General features: G+C 45.1%; 1 pseudogene; it reads right to left on the reverse strand.

Annotated features, from left to right (window-relative positions):
- Window positions 1-1,015: 1,015 nt before the first annotated feature.
- Window positions 1,016-2,267, reverse strand: LOC146036810 (histo-blood group ABO system transferase pseudogene; annotated as a pseudogene).
- Between the last annotated feature and the right edge of the window lie 6,355 nt (window positions 2,268-8,622).

Raw genomic sequence — 8,622 nt, forward strand, 5'->3', positions numbered from 1 at the left:
TGTATTAAAATTGAAAATCTGCTAAAAAAATGAAATTTTGAAATTTCACCTACACTTTGTTTTAATTCCTGTGAAACACCTAAAGGGTTAACAAACTTCCAAAATGCTGTTTTGAATACTGTGAGGGGTGCAGTTTTTGAAATGGCATCATTTATGGGGGTGTCTCACATACAAGTCCCTCAAAGTCACATCAGAACTGAACTGGTCCCTAAAAAAATCAGTGTTTGAAATTTTCTTGAAAATTTGAGAATTTGCTATTCATATTTTAAGCCTCCTAGTGTCCAAAAAAATTAAAAGGAGGTTGATATAATGATGGAAACATAAAGTAGACATATGGTCTATGTTAGTTATTAACTATTTTGAGTGGTATGATTATTTGTCTCACAAGCAGAAAATTTAACATTTTGCAAATTGCAAAATTTTCTATTTTTTTACGACATTTTGGTATTTTTCACAAAAAAACACAGACTGTATCAACCAAAATTTACCACTAACTTGAAGTACAATGTGTCACGAGAAAACAATCTCAAAATCACTGGGATAAGTAAAAGCAAAAAAAAGTTATCCCCACTTAAGTGATACATGTCAGATTTGAAAAAAAGGTCTCTGTCAGGAAGGCAAAAACAGGCTGCGTCGGTAAGGGGTTAAATGTTGGTGTCTGTTGACATGGACACCGTATAAGTGTGCCGCTGCGCTCGCCATGCTGCGAGCATGGTGCCTCGCTGTGTTTGGCACACTATTACAGTCTAACTGCCCGTGAAGTAAGAACAACTGGGTTTCAAATAAAAAAAACATGGAAACCTAATGTCAACAATTTGACCTGTTGACATTTTATATGCCGCCATTTTGACCATGTTGGTTTTTTGGCCACCGGTATTTTAAATGGGTACACCAACTTCATCCCGTACAAATACGGTTTTAAAGGAACTTTTCACGAAGAGAAAAACAATCAAAGCAAGATGATTTGGGGTATATTACAGCATTATATTAATGTTTTTGTAACATTTCTATTACAGGAGCTGACACTAAAAAGACCTCGGGATAGATTTAAAAAATCTTCACTTTTTTTAGATCCTTTAATAACTCAACCCAACGTTCGGTATAAAAGTTCTCACAATGCCCTTCTGCTCTGGATTGAATTATGATTTTTGGGAACCGAAACAAATTTTCTTCTCTTGAGGAAGCCTGGGATGCCGTAGTCAATGTCCCACAAATATTCCGGAGATAGAATTTTCGTCGGCTTGTGATAAAGAAAATATTTGTTCAAATAGCTCTCGTCGTGCCAAACGGCTTCGATCCCATTGTTCTTGTCCACCATCATGGCTTGATGGCAGAAGTTGCTTAACTTGTAGATCTCTTCTACAATACCCCCGAAAAAAAACCCTGCATAATAAAAGTCTCCCTTATTGCTCGGAATGTAGGCCGCCGACGCTGGTCTGCGCTCATAGGTGAAGTCCCGACGGGATTTGTGGAACAGACCAGGATGCAACGTCCCAAACAGGTCACTTAAGATCTCCACCCCAACGTCATCGCTGAACCTCATGTTCACGTCCACACACACCAAATAGTCCACCTCGTTGACGAATCGTTGACGGGAATAATTGCGGATCATCTCCATTCGCCTCATGGACACCTCCTGCCACCTTGGGTAGCTGGGAACTTCCAGGGCGACCATCTGTCTTCCCTCGCTGAGGGTGATGTTGGGAATGTCCCCGATGCGGTCAGTAAACGCGTAATAGTTAACTCTGTGTCCCTTCATGAAAAACTTTTCTGCAGTTTCGATGAAAGTTGGGATGAAGACAGTATACCTGAAAAACACATCATTATCGGTTTAAAATACTTTAGATCAGTATAAAAACTATTGCACGTGCCCAGTGGTAGCGGCTTCTTCTACCAAGTTTACTGTGTGTGGAGTCCTCAATCAGTGTACTGGACTAGAGAGCAGCTACCAGGAAGAAGAGACCGGAGCCTTACCATGAGGTGGGAGGACATGTGCTTAGAAAGTGCAGTACTGGTTCTATGATGTTATATTATGGTATATTTATGTTATATTATGGTATGTTTAACTTTTTCCTGGACACTTATTTATATTATGTAAATGTTTGATACAGCCTATACTATAAGCCATCTATAGCGTTAGATATTCCATACAGTATCCAGTGTATAAAAATATCAATGTCCAGGGTTGTTATTGGCTTCTTCTACCACTCCCCCAGACTCTCGCACTTTCTCCAATGTTCTGTAGAGTGGGAGATTGTGGATCGCATTTGGAAACCCCCCTTCTAGAAATCCTACATTTGCCACTGCCTTCACACCCATAATCCACCACCTGCGACGCACTCACGTACGCAACTCATACTCTCTGTGCCCACCATCTTTAAAAAAATGCCTGCTGTCGTTCTAGACCTAAAATGACTTCCAGTATAAAGAATGACAAAGTAAATTCCTGTTTCCCAAGGCTTATTACTGGCAACGGAATGACAGTATGCTTGCTGGTCAACTCACATTTGCCTTTCTTCCTTGCCCACAAAGGCAAGACAAAATAAATAATAAATATGACAATAACAGTTACAAGCGTCACTATGTTTGACTGCAAGGTTTGTAAGTTAATTTTGGTTAAATCTATTCGATTAGGCATTAGATGGTAGATACGGCAGTACTAGGCACAAGACAGGTAGATAAGGCAGTACTAGGCACCAGACGGTAGATACGGCAGTATTAGGCAGTGGGCACCAGACCAGACAGGTAGATGAGGCAGTACTAGGCACCAGACAGGTAGATAAGGCAGTACTAGGCACCATACGGTAGATACGGCAGTACTAGGCACAAGACAGGTAGATAAGGCAGTACTAGGCACCAGACGGTAGCTATGGCAGTATTAGGCAGTGGGCACCAGACCAGACAGGTAGATGAGGCAGTACTAGGCACCATACGGTAGATATGGCAGTACTAGGCACAAGACAGGTAGATAAGGCAGTGCTAGGCACCAGATGGTAGATACGGCAGTACTAGGCACCAGACGGTAGATATGGCAGTATTAGGCAGTGGGCACAAGACCAGACAGGTAGATGAGGCAGTACTAGGCACCAGACGGTAGATTCGGCAGTACTAGGCACAAGACAGGTAGATACTGCAGTACTAGGCACCAGACGGTAGATACGGCAGTACTAGGCACCAGACGGTAGATACGGCAGTATTAGGCAGTGGTCACCAGACCAGACAGGTAGATACGGCAGTACTAGGCACCAGATGGTAGATACGGCAGTACTAGGCCCCAGACGGTAGTTATGGTAGTACTAGGCACCAGACGGTAGATAGGGCAGTATTAGGCAGTGGGCACCAGACCAGACAGGTAGATTCGGCAGTACTAGGCACAAGACAGGTAGATAAGGCAGTACTAGGCACCAGACGGTAGATACAACATTAGTAATGGCTGCACCTGTGCACCAGCTAGGTGGTCTGGGAAATGTGATAGTTAGTAATGACTGCACCTGTGCACCAGCTAGGTGGTCTGGGAAATGTGATAGTTAGCACCAGTTGGTAGATACGGCAGTATTAGGCAGTGGGCACCAGATCAGACAGGTAGATGAGGCAGTACTAGGCACCAGACAGGTAGATAAGGCAGTACTAGGCACCAGACGGTAGATACGGCAGTACTAGGCACAAGACAGGTAGATAAGGCAGTGCTAGGCACCAGACGGTAGGTACGGCACTACTAGGCACCAGACAGTAGATATGGCAGTATTAGGCAGTGGGCACCAGGCCAGACAGGTAGATTCGGCAGTACTAGGCACCAGATGGTAGATTCGGCAGTACTAGGCACAAGACAGGTAGATACGGCAGTACTAGGCACCAGACGGTAGTTACGGCAGTACTAGGCACCAGACAGTAGATATGGCAGTATTAGGCAGCGGTCACCAGACCAGACAGGTAGATGAGGCAGTACTAGGCACCAGACGGTAGATACGGCAGTACTAGGCACCGGACGGTAGATATGGCAGTACTAGGCACCAGACGGTAGATACGGCAGTATTAGGCAGTGGGCACCAGACCAGACAGGTAGATTCGGCAGTACTAGGCACAAGACAGGTAGATAAGGCAGTACTAGGCACCAGACAGTAGATACAACAGTACTAGGCACCAGACGGTAGACACGGCAGTATTAGGCAGTGGGCACCAGACAGGTAGATGAGGCAGTACTAGGCACAAGACAGGTAGATACGGCAGTACTAGGCACAAGACAGGTAGATAAGGCAGTACTGCACCAGACAGGTAGATACGGCAGTACTAGGCACAAGACCGGTAGATAAGGCAGTACTGTACTAGACAGGTAGATAAGGCAGTACTAGGCACAAGACAGGTAGATACGTCAGCAATACTAGTATATGTGCACCAGCAGAATTTATAATAATTAATTTTATTAGGTACTGGTTGGCAGTAGCACACGTCAGTGCACTAGCAGCATGGAATTATTTTTTAAAGTTCCACGCAGCACTGCAGGACAGGTATTCTTTTTAAATTAAATTATATATAGCAGCCTAGTATGTATGTACTAGGTAGGTACACTCAGAGCCGGCCCTAGCCTAAATGACACCCTAGGCAAGATTTTGGCTGGTGCCCCCTAGCATCGCCACAAGTTCCGCCTCTGACCTTGCTCCCCTTTCCCAGCACCATCAACCCTCATCATAGCAGTCATCATTTTGATGCCCCTACCCGCAATATTTTAAATAAAAACAGTGCACACATTCGGTGCGCAGCCCAAACAGGGGTGTGTTCTTGCTGGGAAGGGGCATGGCCACACAATAATACCCCCAATTCAAATTATGCCACACAGTAGTGCAACTTTATTCACATTATATCATGCGATGGTGTCCCTTATTCACGTTACATCACACAGTAGTACCACTTTACCTTATGTACATTACTCCTCACATTATTCACATTATACCCTTAGAGAAAAATCCTGAGAAAATACTGTATTTTAAGCACCTCCATGGCAACACTGCAACCCAGCACAAAGCAGTGTGTGCTGGACAGAGGAGAAGAGCTGCAGCTGCTGCTGTCACTTAATGGGCCCTTCCATCAGACTTTGGCCTGGGTAATTTGTACCCCCTACCCCTTTCTCTCGGCACCCCTGATAATACCACACAGTAATACCCCACATTACCACACATGACACGCATTATTAATGTCCTTATAACCATAATGCCAACCTTTATTAATGCCCTTCATACACATAATGACACTTACACATATGTTGCACATTATTAATGCCCTTATACACTTATTCTAGTTCACTCTTTCTGAAAAAATCCTTCTTAGATGGACAAAACCATGTGCACTGCAGGGGGGCAGATGTAAAATGTGCAGAGAGAATTAGAGTTGGGTGACTTATTTTGTTTCTGTGCAGGGTAAATACTGACTGCTTTATTTTTACACTGCAATATAGATCTCACAATATAAATCCCCACCCAAATCTAATTCTCTCTGCACAAGTAACATCTGCCCCACCTTCAGTGCACATGGTTTTGTCCATCTAAGAAGGATTTTGGCAGAAAGAGTGAACTAGAATAAGACCCATAATGCCTGTTATTAATGCATTTATACATGACACACATAATGCCCCTTACACATATGCCGAACCCTATTGCACAACCAACCCACCCGCAGACAGCACTCGCACAGCCACTAACACTGTGACCTCTGCCTCTGCTTGGATACAGATGTTTCCTCATACATCTTGCCTCAATAGGCCATGCAGCTACTGGCCAGTTCTGCTAATTTTGGGTGCCTTTTTTGCATTGTTATGACCAGCACACACAAGAAGCTTCCGATGATTAATATGATATGTGGCATGAATATATTCTGTGTGCGACTGTGGCTGTACCTACAGAATGCTATGTTACAGTGATTTCCATGAATACACTATTTCATATGCAGATACAGCCTCACTCACACACAGAATATAGGCATGCTGCATATCATTTTAATCAGCAGAAGCTGCTGATGCCCCTAAGCATTCCAAATGCTCTAGGCAATTGCCTAGTTTGCCTATGCCTAAGGCCGGCTCTGGGTACACTTAGGCAGTAGCACTGCCAGTGGCTACAGTGGACTGAGTAAATAATACTGGCAGCCTCTATTCAGTGCAGGCAGCAACAGTGGACTATATAATTAATTATTAATATAATATATATAATATATTAAGTACAGCACAGCAGCACCAGAAGTAGGCCCCAGCACAGAGGAGACAGTAGTACTACAAGTACACAGTTAGACTGTCCACCTTGCTAGGGAGAGCCCACCCTAAGCAGAGAGGAACACAGAGTACACAGCAGCACTGAGGGAGACAGCCCCAGCGAATAAAATAAATACAGCACAGCACACCAGAGGTAGACCGCACAGAGGAGACAGTAGTACTACAAGTACACAGTTAGACTGTCCTCCTTGCTATGGTGATCTCACAGCAGCACTGAGAGACAGCCCCAGCGAATAAAATATTGCGTTCAAGGTCAGGGTCAAGCTCAAGTTTAAAACCCCAGCAGCAGCACCAACACACCCTCTCCCAACCCGCTCCTAGACTCGAGTGAAGATGGCGGGCGTGGGAGCCGCTATTTAAAGCCTCGCGAAATCCGGCGCCGGGCGATGACGTTTTGCGTGTGCGGCCGGACCCGAGTCAGGCGGGAATCTCCGAGCGCTGCTCGGAACTGTGCATGGATTGATGACGTCCGTAGGGGCTCGGATCTCCGGAATCCGAGTACGCACATCCCTAGACTAAAGTCAACAGGGTCGAAGGTCAACACAATCAAGGGATGGAGCATATAATAGTGTGCATGGCGAGTGCAGCAGTGCACAACTACGGTGTCCATGTCTACTTACGGCGAAATTTGGGGAAAAACGTGAAGAACTCATGTCGACCTTTTGACTGTCAACCTTCCTATTGTCGCACCTATTGCTTGCCGACCTTAGCCAAGTCGACCTATTTCATGTGTTGACCTAATGTATGTCGACCTTTAGTGGTCGACCTAAAGTATGTCGACCTTCATAGTGTCGACTCTAACACACATTCCCCTCCAGATTAGTACCAGTACCGGGGGCTATATGGTGTGATTTGAATGTGGCGTGTGCTGACATCTGTATTTTCCATGTAACCTGTTGTCCCGATCCCGTCAGAAGTGTCTATATGGGAACAGAGTTGGAGTAAGTCAGAAGATGTCCTTTATTTTCCTTCCATTAGTGTTTTTTTATTTAATTGTTATTTGCTTGTAATGCTCCTTTTTTGCTGACAGAGAACCCAGAAGAAGCACAGTTCTCCACGGAACTTATTGTAGAGGCAGCGGTAAGATATCTGCGTGTGTTAAAACCTTCCACAGGCTCCAGCCTGAGTCATGTCCTGCCCCCAAGGATCTGTACTTCTAGCCTGAGTCATGTCCTGCCCCCAAGGATCTGTACTTCTAGCCTGAGTCATGTCCTGCCCCCAAGGATCTGTACTTCTAGCCTGAGTCATGTCCTGCCCCCAAGGATCTGTACTTCTAGCCTGAGTCATGTCCTGCCCCCAAGGATCTGTACTTCTAGCCTGAGTCATGTCCTGCCCCCAAGGATCTGTACTTCTAGCCTGAGTCATGTCCTGCACCCAAAGATGTCTGCTCGCTTCTGTACAGTTACCAACCTGGCACTGGCCTGTCAGACAAGCCAGGTGGTAGAGGGTTGGCACAATAAACGCTGCTGGAATCGTCTGTGTTTAAGGCTCTGCTGGGTACTTGTTTAATAGCACGGCGTCCAGTACGCAAATTGCGTACTGGGCTATTCTCCGTAGTGAAATCGCATTGCGTAGCATGTATAGTGCTGTGGGATGCGATGCAATGTCCATGTTAAATGCACAGGAGTGCTTATACAATGAAATATCGCATAGGATCGCATGGCACCAAATGTGATGCGATGCAATATTTCATTGATCAAGCACCCATGCAATGAGATGTGTTTGGCATTGTTTTGCGTCACCCCCAGTATCCACGCCACCCCGAAGCGTGGCGAGGGGTGGCGGAATGCGTCCTCCAACCTTTTCATACCCCCACTATCCACGTCGGCGTGGAGTTGATTTTTATATAGTGTGGCGAGCACAGCGAGCCAATGAGCCCGAAGCGTGGCGAGCGGACGCGGAATACATGTAAAGTAATCATTAAGAATAATTATCAGCTTAGCAGCTCTTCCAACACACCCGTGGGGTGGCTGCCCAGTGTCGTTTTTTTTGGGGGGTATCGCCAGTAGCCCTAATCCCCACTTTTCTTTCCTATTCAGTAATTTTTTTTTTTTTTTTTTTTTTTTACTTTTTATTAGGTCAAAGCATCAAATCAGTAATTATTCTCAATGATGACAGTGACATCCAACTCATTGGTAACTTATTAACTTGTAGATTTAAACCTGGGCAATGCCGGGTACTTCGGCTGGTCAACAAATCAGCCTAAACTAATACACAATGGGATTCTGTTTTGGGGCACTCGTGTATATGTGCACGAGTGCCTGGACTAGTGACCTGGTTACTGCATCCTCATCTGTATTGGCTGAGCACACAAGATGGCTGCCTCAGCTCTCTGTAGGTGTTATATTCACTGTCATTTACTGGAG

Source organism: Crinia signifera, chromosome 9, assembly GCF_055691185.1.
Source record: "Crinia signifera chromosome 9, ASM5569118v1, whole genome shotgun sequence".
NCBI lineage: Eukaryota > Metazoa > Chordata > Amphibia > Anura > Myobatrachidae > Crinia > Crinia signifera.